This window comes from Ursus americanus, chromosome X (genome assembly GCF_024610735.1).
Source record: "Ursus americanus isolate L20-20 chromosome X, mUrsAme1.1.p, whole genome shotgun sequence".
Lineage (NCBI taxonomy): Eukaryota > Metazoa > Chordata > Mammalia > Carnivora > Ursidae > Ursus > Ursus americanus.
Genome location: NC_142164.1, coordinates 19,566,199 through 19,583,833, shown reverse-complemented (window position 1 = coordinate 19,583,833; position 17,635 = coordinate 19,566,199). Strand labels below are relative to the sequence as shown.

At 39.1% G+C, this 17,635-nt stretch overlaps 1 protein-coding gene across 12 annotated transcripts in view; it reads right to left on the bottom strand.

The window, feature by feature from the left end:
- The window catches only part of ENOX2 (ecto-NOX disulfide-thiol exchanger 2), a 267,809-nt gene that overhangs the window by 139,691 nt on the left and 110,483 nt on the right, over positions 1 to 17,635 (bottom strand). For 9 of the 12 annotated variants that reach the window (XM_087859910.1, XM_087859911.1, XM_087859915.1 and 6 more), the window contains one exon: positions 14,611 to 14,754. The exons of the other annotated variants lie outside the window; for them this stretch is intronic. The gene's annotated coding sequence lies outside the window, so the exon portion shown is untranslated. The remainder of the gene's footprint in view (positions 1 to 14,610; positions 14,755 to 17,635) is intronic. 12 annotated transcript variants of the gene reach the window in all.

Here is a 17,635-nt window from a genome sequence, read left to right as displayed (position 1 = left end):
GCCCTTTCAACATCGGGGTTGGGATGATGACTTGGGGAAGACTTTGCAGATGTCATGATGGTATTAGCCATCAAAATGTATAAAACCTAAAATATAGAAAGAACTTATACAACCCAACACCAAAAAAACAAACAATAGGATTACAAAATGGGCAGAGGACTTGAAGAGACATTTTTCCAAAGGAGACATACAGATGGCCAATAGACACATGAAAAGAGGCTCAACAAAACTAGTCATCAGGGAAATGCAAATCAAAAGCTCAATGAGATATCACTTCATACTAGTCAGAATGGCTAGTGTCAAAAGACAAGAAATAACAAGTGTTGGTGAGGATGTGGAGAAAAGGGAACCCTCCTCCACTGTTGGTGGGAATGTAAATTGGTGCAACCACTGTGGAAAACAGTACAGAAGTTCCTCAGAAAATTAAAAATAGAAATATCATATGGTCCAGTAATTCCACCGTTGGATATTTACCCAAAAAGAATGTAAACACTAATTTGTAAAGATACATGCACCCCCATATATTGCAACATTATTTACAATAGCCAAGATATGGAAGCAACCTAACTGTCCGTTGATACATGAATGGATAAAGAAGAGGTGATATATACATACATACACACGCACAATGGAATATTGACTCAGTCATAAAAAAATGAAATCTTGCCATTTGCAATAACATGGATGGATCTAGAGGGTATAATGCTAAATGCAATAAGTCAGAGAAAGACAAATACAGTATGATTTCATGTGTAATCTAAAAAACAAAACAAACTAACAAACAAAAAAGCAGAAACAGACCCATAAATACAGAGAACAAACTGGTGGTTGCCAAGAGGGGAGGTGGGGGGGATGGGGAACATAGGTGAAGGGGAGTAGGAGGTACAGGCTTCCAGTTATAGAATAAGTCACAGGGATTAAAGGTACAACATAGGGAATATAGTCAATGATACATAATAGCGTTATATGGTGACAGATGGTAGCTACACTTGTGGTGAGCATAGAGTAATGTATAGAGTTGTTAATTCACTATGTTGTACACCTGAAAGTAATGTAACATTGCATGTCAATTTTACTTCAATAAATTAAAATTGAATTTAAATAAAAAAGGTTAAAAAATGTACAAAGCCCTTAACACTTCAACTCTGCAATCTTACTTTTTAGAGTTTATTTTAGAGTAATACCTGCTCATATGTTCAAAGAAACACGTTTATGGATGTTCTTTTATGGCAGACAAAAGAGAGGAATAATTTAAATATCCATAAACAGGAAGATCCCAATAGTAAGATTTCCAATCTCTGACATGGCCCACCAAGCAGTTATTAAAAAGAGAGAAAATCAGGGCAGAAGTTATCCTTGGTAGGGAAGTAAATGACTGGAAAAGGGGGACCAGAATCTTTGGGATGCCTGCAGAAATGGTCGGTGCCTTGTTTTAGGTGCTGGTTACACAAGTGTGCTGTTTGTGAAAGTTCACTGGTTGATATGTATAATTTTGCACTTTTATGCACTTCAAAAAATTTTAAAAACAAACAAAATAGATTTGGGAGACTCCATAACTTTAGTGGAGAAAGGACTGTACTAGGAGGAAGAAATTCTAAGTTCCAACTCCTTTCTGCCCAAACTAGTTTGAGACCCTGTGCAAGTCACTTGGGCTGAATCAAAGTTGACTCACTTGTAAAAGTGGGGTAATTATATTTGGCTAAAAGATCGAGAACTAGACCCACTGACTCATATCTTTTTCATGTCTAGGCTTTATGACTCTAAACCATAGTAGTTCAGGATGATTTACCCTCATCAAGTTTCTTTTATCTCTCTCTTCTTCCCTACCCCTACTCCCATAACACTGATTCAGGCCCATTCTTCACTTCCCTGGGCTATTTCAAAAGTCTTTGAACTTGTCTCTCCAGCTCTAGTTCTGCCCCTTTATAATCCATAATAAAAACACTTTGATTGGAGTATCTTTTGAAAGTACAGCTCAGATCATGTCACTGCCTTCTTCAGAAATCTTAGAAAGCAGTGGGATATGGTACACAGGACCCATTGTCTGAAAACCTGGGTCTGGGGGCGCCTGGGTCTCTCAGTCGGTTAAGCATCTGACTCTTCGTTTCAGCTCAGGTCATGATCTCAGGGTCCTGGGATCGAGCCATGCATCCAGCTTGAGATTCTCTCTCTCTCCCTCTGCCCCTCCCCCTGCTCACATGCATGCATGCATGCTCTTTCTCTCAAATAAATAAACCTTTAAAAAATAAAAAAATAAAAAATAAAAATAAAAACTGGGTCTGAATAGTTCACTAGCTGTCTAATCCTGAGCAAGCCATTGAGCCTCTGATGCTCTGCTATTCCATCTGTAAATTGACAGTAAAAATGGGACCTCCTTTACCAAGTTATGTAGAACAGACTTTCAGCTACTGATGCATCAAGTTCCAAGTCAAACCTAACTTCATTAGCTAGGGCTCCAGAGTAAAGGCAGAGAGTCAAGTTCCTTAACTACCTTTATCTGACTCACTCTGATCAAGACAGGGAACATTTCTGGGCAGTCTGAGCTTCAACACAAAGCTGTCTGACAGGAGGACAAAAAGTAAAAGGCACCTCCCTCTTGGCAGGTTATGCCCCAGAGAGAGTGACACCTCATGGCAAAGGACAACGGTCTTCACTGATAGCAATCTCCAGTCTGGAAGATCTGTAGTTCCCTCTGCACACACTTAATGTTGGTAATAACTGTTTAACAGAGACCTGGCTCAAAATCAAGAGAAGCTAAAATCTTTGTAGTTACCCTGCTGAGATAATTTAGGATGCATTAGTCAATGTTTCTCAGGCTGTTCATCCTAGATCAGGGTAATTATCAAGAGGAATAAAAAAGAACAGATTAGAAAATAGCTTGCCAGTAGAACCACTATATTTGTATGGGATGATATTTAAATCAGCATTTGAAAACAGTATGTAGTTATGACTTGTTTCCTGCCCAGACTTTATGCCAAATTCTAAGGCAAATTCAGCATTTAGCATTCATCTTAGATGGCAAGCCTGGTCCCTGTGGCTTGTCACACAAGTCTCTTAAAAGCTCTATCTTGCCAGATACAAAGGCCACTTGTACTGGGGATGCTTCTTACATTAAACAAGTTGCATGATCCCCAGGATCTAATTTTTGGGAAAGAAGATACATTCTCAACTTGGTATCTTCTCTTCTCAGTGAACTCAACCAAGCATCTTCTGAAATTGTATCTCCTTTCTCCTACTTCCCTGACTTGATTAGAGGAACAAGGATGTCTTCATTAACCTCAACCCTGATCTGAAATAAAATCCCATGAAAATGCCTCCACTCTTGGTCCAATTGCACACTAGCACTCAGTTCTCTATTTGGAATAGCGCCCAGCACATAATAGCCACTCAGTAAATATTTGCTCTTATTTACGGAGTATTCACTGCAAGCAGTCACTCTTTCACAGCACTCAGCGTAATTGCGAATAATTATTTGTACAGTTATTTGCTTAATGACTGTCTTCCTCACTAGATTGTGAGCATCACAAGGTCAGGGTCAGTTTGTGTTATTTCCAGCTGTACTCTTAATGCCTACCACAGTGCTTCACGCTCATTAAGACCAAATAAATATTCACTGAACAAACAAACACTGTGTACTAAGCACTATTTATTCAATGTCTCAATCCCCAAACAACCTGTGTACTTGGTATTATTCTTCCTATTTCATAGGTGAAGAAACTGAGGCTCACAGAGTTGCAATAACTTGCCTAAGGTCAAAGCCAGGACTCTGAGCACATGCTATTAACAACCATGCTATCCTGTCCCCTTCTGTTTAAGTCCTGTTCTACCACTGACTAGCTGCAGCCTGAGAAGCTTTTATTACTCTTCCAAGCCTCAGTTTTCTTGTTGATAAACAAAGGAGAAAGTGGTATTTATTTTATAGATTTGTTCTGAAGTTTTCTTGAGGTTGTATATGTAAAGTACTTGGTTACAGACGTTGGCATATAATTGATATTTAATAAGAGTTGCTACTCCTGTACTGTTGCCATTGAATCCGATATGCAGAAGGAAGTGTGGAGCTAGGGAATGCCACCTGCAGAAACCTGCCCCCCTCCCAGAAGAGTGCACTCCATCTCAGCAGTCAGACGTATCTCTATTGGCTTTCTGTGCCACTCTGATCAACCCTCACTCACCACATTCCATAAAACAGCTTGCATATGAAAGTTGCTTTTGCTTAAAGCTCAAAGCAGAATAAGCAAAATATTTTAAAATTCATTCTATAACACAAGCAATTGCTCAATGTGAAATGCTACAACCTATATGGCTTAAATTGAATAGCTCACTTTATCAAGGAAATTGAAGATTGGAAAAAATCAAGACTGTCTCCTACCCCATTATGAGAGGGAATTTCATGGACTTTTATTTCAATAGATAATAAATACATATCAGGAAACAGAGCAGAAAAAGAGAAAATTGCAAATTAGGCGGTCTCTTCTTTCTCTGTCGTAATACCTAGCCAACATTTACACAGCCACTTAGCCAACATTTACACAGCCACGTTATTTTCCACCTTTTGGTCTACTGCTTTATTGTCACTTCAGTTCTTGACAGAAGACTCTAGACATACTCTGTCATGGAATACTACAAACGTTCCAACATTCTGAACCATGGTGGTCCAGGAATACCTAGTTACTCTGATGCAGTATGGGTAGCTACATTGGTTCTTAAGCCTGGCTGTGTAAGTGGGATCATTTGGGGTGTGCTTTGTGCCCTGACAAAGTTCTGCTTACTTTATAAGAGACAGAAGGTCATTTTAACTCACAGGCATTTTGACCTGAAAGATAGACTGCAGAAGTGAAGCCCTGAATGAGCACTTATTTTTATTCTTAGTCATCAGATAAATCAATTCTTTTTTCTTTTTCTTTTTTTGAGAGAGAGAAAGAGAGTGTGCAAGTGCAGGAGGAGGGAGGGGCACAGGGAGAGGGAGAGAATCTCTCCAGCAGGGCTGGATCTCACAACCCCACGATCATGACCTGAGCTGAAATCAAGAGTCAGAGTCTTAACTGACTGAGCTACCCAGGCACCCCAGTCATTGGATAAATCAATTCTGATTTAAATGAATAACACGGATGCCCACCCCCTCCCTCAATTTCCATTTGGGTTCAGTTGATTCTGGACACTGATTTTGGAGCTATTCTGCCTGGGTTTGGATCTCATCTCCTCCATTTACTATTTGGACAAATTGCTTAACTTCTCTGTGTTTAAGTTTCCCTATCAGTAAAACAAGGATAATCATAGAGTTGCTGTGAAAAATTAAATAAGTTGACACATTTGAAATACTTAGAACAGTGTCTGGCACAAAGTAAGTGTTCTATAATATTAGCTAGTAGTAGTAATAAAGTATTTTAATTATTTTACCTTGGGGTCATGGAAGAGAAAGGAAGACTCATAGGGTTTGCAACCCCATGTGAATGACCATGCTAAAATGGTAGCACAGATATTCTGTGTTTGAAATTTGTGAAAATGAAATCCTTTCACTGTGAGGTACTACTTTGAGGCTATATCAAATGATAGGAGGTTGAGTTCCATCTGGAATTTGTCTTGATTTTACACATGGAGAATACTTAACACATGAAGGAAAACAACCCTATTTCTTTGTACCACACAGTGGACTCTCGTTGCTAGTTTCCCCTGGCTTAAAAAAAATCATAGGATAGGGATTAGAAAAATCAAAATTTATGTTAATCTTCAAATGAACAGCAAAGTTGGGATTGTGGGGGTTCTTGTCATACTTGTTACCATTCCGTGGGGGAGGAGGGAACAACCATTCTATTTGTGAGAGAGGACAGATAGTAATGCCATAGAGACCTCCCTAGGCTTTCACACCATACCTACTTGCTCCTGGGCACAGGAGAATTGATTTACTTGATTACTAAGATTAGAATAAAAGTAAGTGCCCATTCAGGGCTTAACTTTTGCAGTCTGGCTCTCAGGACAAAATGCCCTCGAGTTAAGATGACCTTTGTCTCTTATAAAGTGAGCAGAGTTTAGTTAGGGTACAGGCACTGTTTTCTAGTGGCATGCCCACAGGCCCACCTTGCTCTTAATTTGTAGCTTCCACTGAATTGTGACGCAGGCCATCACTCTCAATGATAGTGGCTGGGTAAGTAGTCTTACTTTGCAGATTCAATCTTCCCCATAGGTGGATATCAAACTATAGATTTGGAGCTGGAGATGGTAGGGAGCCTCATTAGGCCTTAGGTTTAAGCCATGTTCTTCCATCCAGTTTTGCTTATAATAAAGCTGAAACCACACTGTGTTCCTCACATGGCTTTTTGTGTTTGTTTTCAGTTTGATTTGGAACTGGAAGGAGAAAAGCACTCACCCTCTCAAACCCTAACAAGCAGAATCAGTAACTATAAAAGTAAAAGAAGTAAAAATCTGACCATTTTTAAAATACTTTCCTCATTTAACAGATGTGGAAAATGAGGCTTACAAAAAGGCTTCTGTGATTTATCCAGGGTCAAAATACTACTACTAATTGACATGTCCAGTATTCAAATTACAATCTTCAGTATTCTTTTCAGTACATGTCTGAGTATGCTCTTTTCTCCTATTAAAGCCAAGGAGGCCCATACAGACCCCAAGGTCAGAAGGATAGTAGCTCTGATAATGTTACTAAGCTAACAGGAGAGGAAAACAATCTCCTCAAATCTAAGAACCCTCTTACTCTGGAATTGAGTTTGACTGACCTAAAACCGATTTTTTCCAGACAAGTCTTTAGCTAGAAATCAAGAAATTGAAAGAGATCCTCCAGACAAAGTTATGCAACAATGTATAAATCATAAACACCCATCACCCAGTTACCCTACTTCCCCACCCCCCTCCCTTCTGTAACAGGTGTTACTGGGTATTATATGCAAATAATGAATGTTGAACACTACATCAGAAACTAATGATGTACCATATGTTGGCTAACTGAACATAATAATAATAATAATAATAATAATAATAATAATAATAATATCATAGATAAACATTATACATTTTTTTCCCATTTGGATGGAGTGGCCATAAGGGTGCGCTGGGATAGGGTACACAAACCGTCCCTTGCCAAGAAAGCAGGAGTCACAAAGAGTTTATTCTATGATTTTCTGAGCTGCTGAAGTTCAGCTCTACAGAAGCAATTTCCTCATAGGTGTTCCCCAATCTCAAACTCCTTTCGTAGCTTGAGATCAAAGGGCCCTCCCCTGTGTAGCAGGCAGAACAGATATGGGATGTCATATACCACTGGGTTAGCTTGCTACAAATCATGTAATACTATTAGCATGGGGGAAGCTAGCTCCTCTAGGTTATAGACATACTTTCTGCAGTACAAATTAATCAACTGCATGCCACAGTCCTAACCAACTTGAAATGATTATATGGGTCTGGCAGTAATTGGTTCTGGTTCTGCCACTAATTAACCATGTGACTTTAGAAAAGCCCCTTCTCTGGGTCTCAGTTTCTTCATTTGTAAAAATGATGGAATTAGACAAGGTTGCCTCCAACTCTAAAATACTATGATTCAACATCTACCACTAGCCTTTATATTACCAACACATGAGGTTGACTCACACTTCATGTCTACTGAGAGAAGTACTAAAAGCTTAGATACAATAAAAGTCACAAAATTGTTCCAAAGCTATTCCCATGGTTGGGTCAACTTAAGAGAGATATATTTGCATTTTTCTATACTGCTTTTTTTAAAAAAAGATTTTATTTATTTATTTGAGAGAGAGAGAGTACAAGAGCAGGGGAAGGGGTAGAGGGAGAAGCAAGCTCCCCGCCAAGCAAGGAGCCTGATGCGGAACTCGATCCCAGGATCCTGGGATCATGACCTGAGCTGAGGGCAGCTGCTTAACCCACTGAGCCACCCAGGCATCCCTATCCTGCCTCTTTTGTGACACCTTCAATCTTCCCCTCCCCCTGATAGTCCATGAAGATAAAAATTTCACACTGAGTTTCTATCAACCTGAGAAAGACAGAAGTCAGTGTACTTTTTTGATCCTCTAGTTATCAAGATACGTTTTTTTAAATGTTTTTTATTATACTATGTTAGTCACCATACAGTACATCCCTGGTTTTTGATGTAAAGTTTGATGATTCATTAGTTGCGTATAACACCCAGTGCAAGATACGGTTTTATTTCTTGAACCTGTAATCAGATAAAAATGTCCAAAGGACTAAAGAAACTGAGTAGGGCTATTAGTCTAGTCTTTTTCTTATTTTAATTCCATTTGAAGGAACAACAGGCTCTTCTTGACTTTGGCAATATAATAATTCAGCTGACATGCTAGAAATACCAAACACCAAAATATAAAATGGTGGCATTTTCTCTCTTTAAAAACAATCAATGCTTTCATTTATGGACTTCAAAGTACATGTGGAATAAAAGTCTCAGCCCTGTGAGTCCGAGGTAAATCAAAAGGCTGTAAGTGTCATAGAAAAGTTTCCTGGTTCATTGCCCCTCTTCTAGGTAAGAAACGAAACAAAAGTACTCCCAAAGAGATGAGTGCTCATCTCATTTTTATATTTCTCTTTCAAATGGGCTTAAGCAACTTCCCCTAATTATTCATTCCAATATACTTCTTCCTTATGTTTGACCAACCTCTCCTTGCTGCTGCGTAGGTCCACTTCCTCTTATTAATCTTGCCTTGGCAGTGCTAGAACTCTTCACTGTCTTTGATATTGTCAAGTCTCATTTTGACTTCCAGAAATTCTAAAGGAAACCTTGGAAACTGAGTTAGGGGTCTCTGATCAAGTTTAGATACTATCTGGAGCTCCTTGATCGAGTTTAGATATTATCTGGAGATCCCTATTGTATCATAATGTTCCTGAAGATGCTAGTCCACCTTAGTCAAAGTCATTTCTCCTCTCTGGTTATTAGCACTTCATCTCTAAAATGAAATGAATACGAAAATAGGCACCCGGGTGGCTCAGTTGGTTAAGCATCCGACTCTTGATTTCATCTTAGGTCATGATCTCTGGATAGTCAGATCCAGCCCCAAGTCAAGCTCTGCGTTGGGGGATGGAACGAACTTGGGATTCTCCCTATGCCTCTCTCTTTCTCTCTCTCTCTACCCTTCTCTCTTTCTAAAAAAAAAAATAACAAAAAAATAAAACTTAAATATATCAAGGAAAGAAAGAATCGGCATAGCAATGCAAATTATTATTGAATAGAAGGGTCTTCCTGGAGATCCTAAACTCTTGGGATTCAGTCATTATTACAAATGGAAAATGGCTGAAGATCTCTTTTTTTATACTGAACTATTCATTATTCACATGAACTTCGGGAATACCGCTTAGTACTGGGCATCATGTATTTAAGTGAAAACCTATCTTTCAAAACAGGCCTATCAGAGACGACAATGGAAACAGGACTATGTCCACATCTGGATCACCACTCTGGTATCATAATTATTCCCAGGTTAGTTGCCCACTCTTCCAGAGAGCTGACACTTTCTTTGAATACTAACATATCATGATGTTGCTTAAAACAATGCATTCGATTTTAGTCATCATCCCAATGGCCATATTGACTCATGGATTCTTCACTTTAGTGGAAGTATTTGAGAAGATTGGTATCTCTGCTTCTACAAGTTCAGGTGGATCTCAAACCAGAAGGCAGCTGGCATCTTCTGGACAGAAATTTGGCATTATTATTTGATGAGGGTTTAATAGTGGTCTACTCTTTAGCCATAGAGTAACATCTGAATAAGTGGACTCACTGCAATCTTAGACAATTTGTGCTACTGTATCATCATTGAGGAAACACTTCTATAGGGAAAAGGCAAAATTTGAGAGCAAACACACTAAAGAATGCTGAGCTCACCTTAATATTTTTTAAAAGCTGCAGGGGTGCCTGGGTGGCTCAATTGGTTAAGCGTCTGTCTCTTGACTTCGGCTCAGGTCACGATCTCAGGGTTGTGAGATGGAGCCCCACGTCCTGCTCTGCACTGGGTGCAGAGCCTGCTTAAGACTCTCTTTCCCTCTCCCTTTGCCCCCCACCCCCTCAAAAAATTGATGAAAAGATAAAGGATGCAAAACAGCCAGATTTATAAAGAAGGAGTTTGTGGTCAAATACTACAGTATTACATAATCCAGATTACTGATCTACCTCACAGAGGAACTGGGACAGGACAACCAAACTCTACCTATAAGATTCCCTTGGGCACTCATGAAATTTCATCTGGTAAAGGGGCAAAGATTCCATTAGGGCCAGGTATTTCTTTCACAAGTGCCCAGGTTTGATGTGTAGTTTATCTAAGGATATAATCTTACAAATGTCTGGAGTTTGACCTTTAGGGTTAAGTGAGGAAATCAACTGATCAACATTAGATACCAAGTACCCAGTTTTATACATACATCCACTCTGGTAATGACAAGATAATAATAGAGAACATTAAGGCCAATGGAAAGCAAATATTCAGCCAGATACATGATCAGTCAACAAACATTTCTTTTTTAAAAGATTTTATTTATTTATTTGAGAGACTGAGTGAGAGAGAGAGAGAGAGAGAGAGAGAGAAGGAGTGGGGGGAAGGAGAGGGAGAAGCAGACTCCCCCCTGAGCGGGGAGCCCAACTCGGGGCTTGATTCTGGGACCCTGGGATCATGACCTAAGCCAAAGACAGAGCTTAACTGACTGAGCCACCCAGGCACCCCTCAACAAATATTTCTTGAGCATCTATTCTGTGCAAGACATTGTATCTCTGCTAAAAGTGATATGAGTCAGGCACCACTCTAATAAGGGGCTAATGACTGAGTTAAAAGGCTAAGACATATTCCTATGAACAAATAACTGCAAGGTAATCTACAGTCAGTGTCAAATGAGTCATATGAATATAATGACCAAGGGGTTTCAGGGGTACAAATGAACAATTCTGATGGATGGTCCGGAAGGCTTCCTGGAGAAGGCTGGACTTATACAAGGTGCTTTCAGTTGGACAGGATATTGACAGATTAAAGAAGACAGAGATCATGCTAGACAAAAAAGTGGCATGAACAAGGTACTAAGTAGGTAGGCGCAATGCTTGTTTGGTAGTGGATCACCTTGGCTGAACTAGAAGACTTGTTTTGGGGAGTAGCAGGGGGAAAAAAGCTGAAAAGAAGAGACCATGGGATCTCAGAGTTTGAAGGGATCCTAGAAATGATCAAATCTAAGCTTTGCTCACCTCATTCTCACAAAAATACAGATTTCCCTAGTGTGCCACCAATGTTTAACATACATTTTAGTAATGGGTCCAGATTCCTAATATCTACAGACATTGTAAATGTGGCATAGTAGTTAGAGATAGGTTGTGGAGTTGCAGGCCTGGCTAAACCACTTGCTAGATGTTCACCCTTAGGTTAGTTTATCAAACCTTTATTTCTTCACCTACATATGTGGATAATAGTATACTCACTGAAAGTGGAGGTAGGGAGAAAAAGGAAAAAGAGTGCTTGAAGGAGACAGCAAAGGAAGAGGAATCTGCAAACTATATTGCCAAGGACAGCTGAAATAGAATTCAAGGTAGGGGAGGTTGTTTACAGCATCAAATGAACCAAACATGTCAAGGTGGTTGAGCCAGCCAAAAGACATGAAAAGGTCACTGGTGAACTTTAAGAAATCAATTTTAGTATAAAAGGAGAGAGGTAGATTGTAGAAAAGGATGAGCTAAGAGGGATGGATGGGAAAGGAAGAAAAACAGAAGGCGTGGTGAAGAACTAGAACTGTAGTCAAAGACCCCTCCTCATTTGCAGTGACAGGAGAGGGAGAAAGAAGGCTTTGATTTGAAGGGGTCACAGGGTTCAGTGATATAATGGCTGGATGTATAGCTCACCTTAGAACTGAAATGGCTGGTAGCTCTGTTAAGGACTTCCAACCCTAGCCTTCCTCCTTGCCAAGATGCAGGGGACAGTGACAAAGGAAGAAGGAAGTTCCTACTCACAAAATATCTTCTCTTTTCCTTTTGTCTAGCACTGCATAGGAAGAAAAAATGATTATAAAGCAATCTGCCCATTTATAATACCATAAGATTGCCAGCTGAACAATTATAAGAGACTCCCTATGTAGTAAAACCTTATTAATTTGGACTTCACTTTTTTGGAATTTGTGGTAATTTAACCTGGGTGCAGTTACAAAGAAAGGGTTCACTAGGCAAATAGTGTGAAAAAAGATCGCAAGGGAGCTAATTTAGCCTGCCAGGGCTATTTCACCTATTTAAAGAAAATAGTCTTTTTTAAGAACTTCAGCATATTCATTATTTGAATGCAAATTGATTCTGCTAATTATAGATTAGCATAATCTGCTGCTAAAATCCTATTATCTGCAACAGTTACTTTGCTCTCACTGAGTATTCTTATTAGAAAGAAAAATGCAATTCTTTAAAGTTAGTTCACAATTCAGATGAATCCATACCCCCTTTCCCCACCCTCATGAGTTAACTACAGTTCAGGAGGTATTACTCTAAATTAGCACATCACTTATCATGAACACAGTGGAAAAACTAGTAAGTGATCAAAAAAGGCCTCAGAGCAGCCAAAATAGATGTCTTGAAGTTGATGCCCTAAATCTTATAACTCTCTCCATAGCAGGTTCTCTTACAGCTGATTTAACTCTTACTTAACTTACTAATCTGACATACCAACTTGGAGCTGGCTGGGTTTTTTTGGTTTTGTTTTTTAAAGTTTGTAACTGATTAGAAAGAGTAAAAGGGCTGTTGCATGAAGGGACACTGAGAGAAACCAGAAGTGGCTGCAGACTGTAGAAAGGAAACAGGATATATATAAAACATGGCTGTAATAACTAAAAAGCTACCAGAGTCTAGGACAATTTAAAGTAGAGATAAAAGGCCTATATTCCTTAGCAAACCCTGAAAACTATAATACAGTATTATGGTGCAGTACAATACCTAATATCTGGAATTATGCCTCTAAATGGTCAAGCAGAGTTGAATACATGCCTTAAAAAGGCAGATATGTTCACACACACAATTTGTATCCATAATGGTTAACCTAAAAATGTTAAATGTGTTGATGCTTAAAAGATAAAGTTCATATTATATAATAATTATAATAAAACAATAGCAACATTTATTAAATAGTTACTGTGTACAGATATCATGCCAAACACTTAACCTATATAATTGCATTTAAATTTGAAGAGGTGGGTTTTAGTATCATTTCTACTTTACAGCTGAAGAGAGTGAAGCTCAGAGAGGTTAAGGAACCACCCCAGGCCACAGACAGAAATAGAGCTGGGATTAGAACTCACACTAGTTCCTTAGCCTATAAACTATGCCTTTCCAATATTCCAGAAAATACAGCTGTCTAAAAAATAATTCTTTTCTTAAGGGCTCCAGATAGCTGTGTTTTACTGTGTTTTTGTTTCCCAAACTTGTATTTGACAAATACCCTGATTTAGAGGCAGAAAAGACCTATAATCAAAGAATCACATATGATGTTATATGTTTGTAAACACACTCCATGTTATAAGGCAAGTATAAAAGTAATAGTAAAAAAATCAGAACAAAACAAAAACACCACAAACGTGTCTACTAGGCCCATCCCCAAATCTCAGATCAGTCTCCACATACTATGGATACTGTTTTCAAATGAATAGCCAAGCAACAAAGAGATACATTTTAAAATACCAAATGATCAGTTAAGATTTGGTTCTCCTAATTCTTCCCCACTAATTTTGGAGAAATTTAACCTGAGAATAGGCTCATGGAACATGAAGTAAAGGGGGATTGCAGGGGAGGATAAAAACTCAGTTGGCTATTATAAACGATTTAGGAAAATCTGCTCGTCACGTGTTCAAAGAGAGCTATGAAGGCATAAAATGCATGTGGCAGACTGCATACTGCAGGAAACAAGGGTGGGGTGGGGGGGTTTGCAGATACATGTAGCTATCTGCATTACAAGTAAAAGTGAGGGTAGCACACCACATGTACATACAAAGAAAAACATACAGTGAAACCATTCATTCATGCAACACTTCTACTTAAATCAATGCTCTTTACTCATCTTCTTTTGTCTCAAGCCTACCCATTTAAGGGTCAGCTACAAATGTCACTTTTTTTTAGAGAGGTAGGGGGGAAGGAGAGAGGGAGACAGAGAAAGGATGGGGAGATGGAGAAGGAGAGAGAGAATCTCAAGCAGGCTCAACACCCAACAGAGAGCCTGAGGCCAGACTTGATCTCAAAGCCAGACTCAGGGCTCAATCTCATGACTCCGAGATCATGACCGGAGCTGAAATCATGGCCTGAGACACCCAGGAGCCTCTACAAATGTCACGTCTGCTGTGAAGTGTTCCATGATGTCCAAGGCTGAATTATACTCTTCCCCGTTTGTGTTCCCGTTGGTTTTTTCCCCCTTTTCCACACTTACCACAGCACCAGTGATACTCTGTCTCATTATTAGAGTTATTCACATCTGTGCTTTCCCTCTTCCCCCTCTATCCCACTATGCGTTCCTTGAGGGCAGGGGACTCTCTCATTTCTGTAGTTCCTACAAACTCCCACACAGTGCCAGTCACATACTAGGCTCTGAGAAAATGGTGACTCAACAGCACTGGCTCAAGACGGTGCTTTATTGCCTAGCTTACCTGAAGGAGCATTTGTTCTTTTTCTTTTCTTGCTTGACTCCCCTCCATTCTCAATGAGGCCTTCTGTGACCAGAGGGCCACTGGCACTACCAAACTGCAGGGGTTCGTTGTTGTTGGCAGGGTCAAAGGGCAGCTGGTTCAATCCTAAAGAAGAAAAAGAAAGCCAAAATCCGGACTCCATTAAGGACTGGGATGTCTCTAGATATGAGCCACTAGAGGAAAACTCTCTAAATCTTAAGAACCTAGGAATGACAGGTGAGTTCCTTAAAGCCAGTTGCCCTCTGTAATTTTTCCAGATTTTGTTGAAGAGTACAGAATTAAAATATAGGGTCTTATAAGACTGCGGCTCGTCTTTGAGAAGATCCCTGACTCCTGACTTTTCTGGGAAATTAACATTTTTGGCCACAAGCTATCAATTATCTTCTACCTCCTTCCTTAAAGAGATAGGACCTTCATTCAATGTGGCTATGGTTGAACCCACTCTTCCTTTGAAAAAGCTTGGTCATGTATTCCTCAGGTTATCTCTCTTTTTTAAAGATTTTATTTATTTATTTGAGAGAGGGAGTATGTGAGAGAAAGTACAAGTTGTGGGGAGAGAGGGAGAGGGAGAAGCAGGCTCCCTGCTGGGCAGGGAGCTGGATGTGACTCGGGGCTTGAGCCCAGGACCCCGTGATCATGACCTGAGCCAAAGGCAGATGCTTAACTAAATGAGCCACCCAGGCGCCTCTCTCAGGTTATCTCTTGACATTTTTCTATTCTTTCTTTCACTGCAAGGGTTGTTAAGTTGATGTAGCTATAATCATTAGACTACCCTGGTGTCCAAGTCACTGCCAATGATAACATAGTGGTTTCCAAAAAAGAAAACCACAACTCTATAGCAAATGAGAAAAGGAAACAAAGATATGGAACTTGAAAGGGGATAAGTTGGAGTGATGGGAGTTATGACCCGGATTTGGGTAGTGTTACTCCTATCCTTTTCAAATGATGCCAGAGAATGGTTACTTTACTACTTGCTGCTGCACCATCTAAAATGGCAAAAGGCACTTTCTATCTCCAAGTCTTACATGGTTTAGCCAGGGACATGCAGAGAGTTTCTTACTCCTCTGGCAGCAGCACCTGGAATTTCAAGGGTTTCAATTAAAACTTCATGAAATGTGGAATCAAAAGCTTTGTTAAAGACCAAAGTTAGGTGATCTCTCTTAAGCCTTTTAGCCACTGGTTCTCTAATCCTATCAAAAGGGGAATCGGGTTGACTTGCCATGGCTCATTCTTTAACCCTCAATTTTTCTATGGCCTGCAGCTATATAATTCTTTTTTTATTTTTTTGTTTTTTAAATATATTTTTTAAAGATTTTATTTATTTATTTGAGAGTGAGCACGAGCACAGAGGGAGAGTGAGAGGGAGAAGCAGACTCCCCACTGAGCAGAGAGCCCGATGTGGGGATGTGTGGCTCGATCCCAGGACCCTGAGATCATGACCTGAGCTGAAGGCAGATGTTTAATCTACTGAGCTACCCAGGTGCCCCTAATTCTTGAGACAATGTTGTAAAAGGTCAATAAAAGCTTGGAGTCCAGTCAGCTAAAAGTCAATCAAGTTTCAGTAAAATGAATGCTAAAGTTCTAACAAAATGTCTTTACATTATTGTTTTTAGTTAAAAGTATCCCTATGCTAATGTTTTCAGCCCACATAACAAACACCATTTCTTCAGCAATCAGACTCCACTTGGAACACTTAAATGTCTTCTGGGACTTGTCAAACATTCTTCCTTACACCATCTGAGTAACTAAGTGAAAGAAAGAAAACTCACTCTGTATCTTAAGTCAACTGTTCACTGCATCATATCTATGTTCTGTTAAATCCCTACCATGATTAGAACTAAAGAAAGAAACATCAATTGCTATGTATTAAAAAACATTCCAATAATGACCAAGGCTATTTACAAGCACAAGATTTTAATACAATTTACAAATGAAGATGTTTCTTGCACCTGAGTGGTCCCAGAGTCAAATGTGAGAGGTGTACTATTACAAAACTTTTCTTGGTATTTCTTTCTGCAGTATTATACTGAACAAAACAAGTTCCACATAAGATGGAATGGTATCACAGAAACAGTATGTGTTTTGGAGCCTGACAGATTGGGGTTAAAATCCTGGCTGTGTCTTTTACTAGCTGGCAATTCGTGTAATCTCCCTTAGTCTTAGTTTCATAATGTGTAAAAGAGGACTGATAACATTTGTACCGGGTTGTTGCAAAGATAAAAAAGATAAAATACATATATTTAAAGTTATTATTATCTTACTTTCTAAGTGAATTAAAAAAAAACCTTTTCCCTGTAAGTTGGTAACCTCTTCTTTGGAGGATCTGCTCACCAACACTCTACCCTCTCTCCCCACCCCCCAATTGTATCTCTGGTGCCTGTCACCATGCCTGGCACATAGTGAGTGTTGAATGAATTAATATTCAATAGGGAGGGGTAAATGACTCATTCTATTAACCTATGTAGTTAAAGTAAAGACGTGACAGATGATAATCAAGAATTAATGCCACAACTTAAAAGTTCTGATGCTGATTATATCAACATTACTTAAAATAATTAGATTTCAAATGCATCTCCATCATTTGAGTGCTATACTGCAGGATGGTGAAAGCTTGATCAAAAGGAATGCTCAGGGATTAGGAGGTTCTGATTAATGATGGTTAATCAGAAAATTTTTTCTTATTTTGTTTTGCATTTGATAATTTTACAGAATAATATATTAGTCCATTTTCCTGCCTTATTAAGTAGATGACTGAAGATCTTACAGAACTTCAGAGCCATAATGTATAAAAGGAAGCTAATAACAGTGTCTAACTCATGGGACTGTTAGGATTTAAATGAAATCATGTATGTAGAACATTCTGCATTACATCTGGCATATAGCAGATACTCAATAAATATTAACTGCCACTACTGTAATTTTGAATTTCTATTTCTATTCCATTTCAACTTCTAGAATTGTTGATGTTCAATGTGAGGAGAATGGT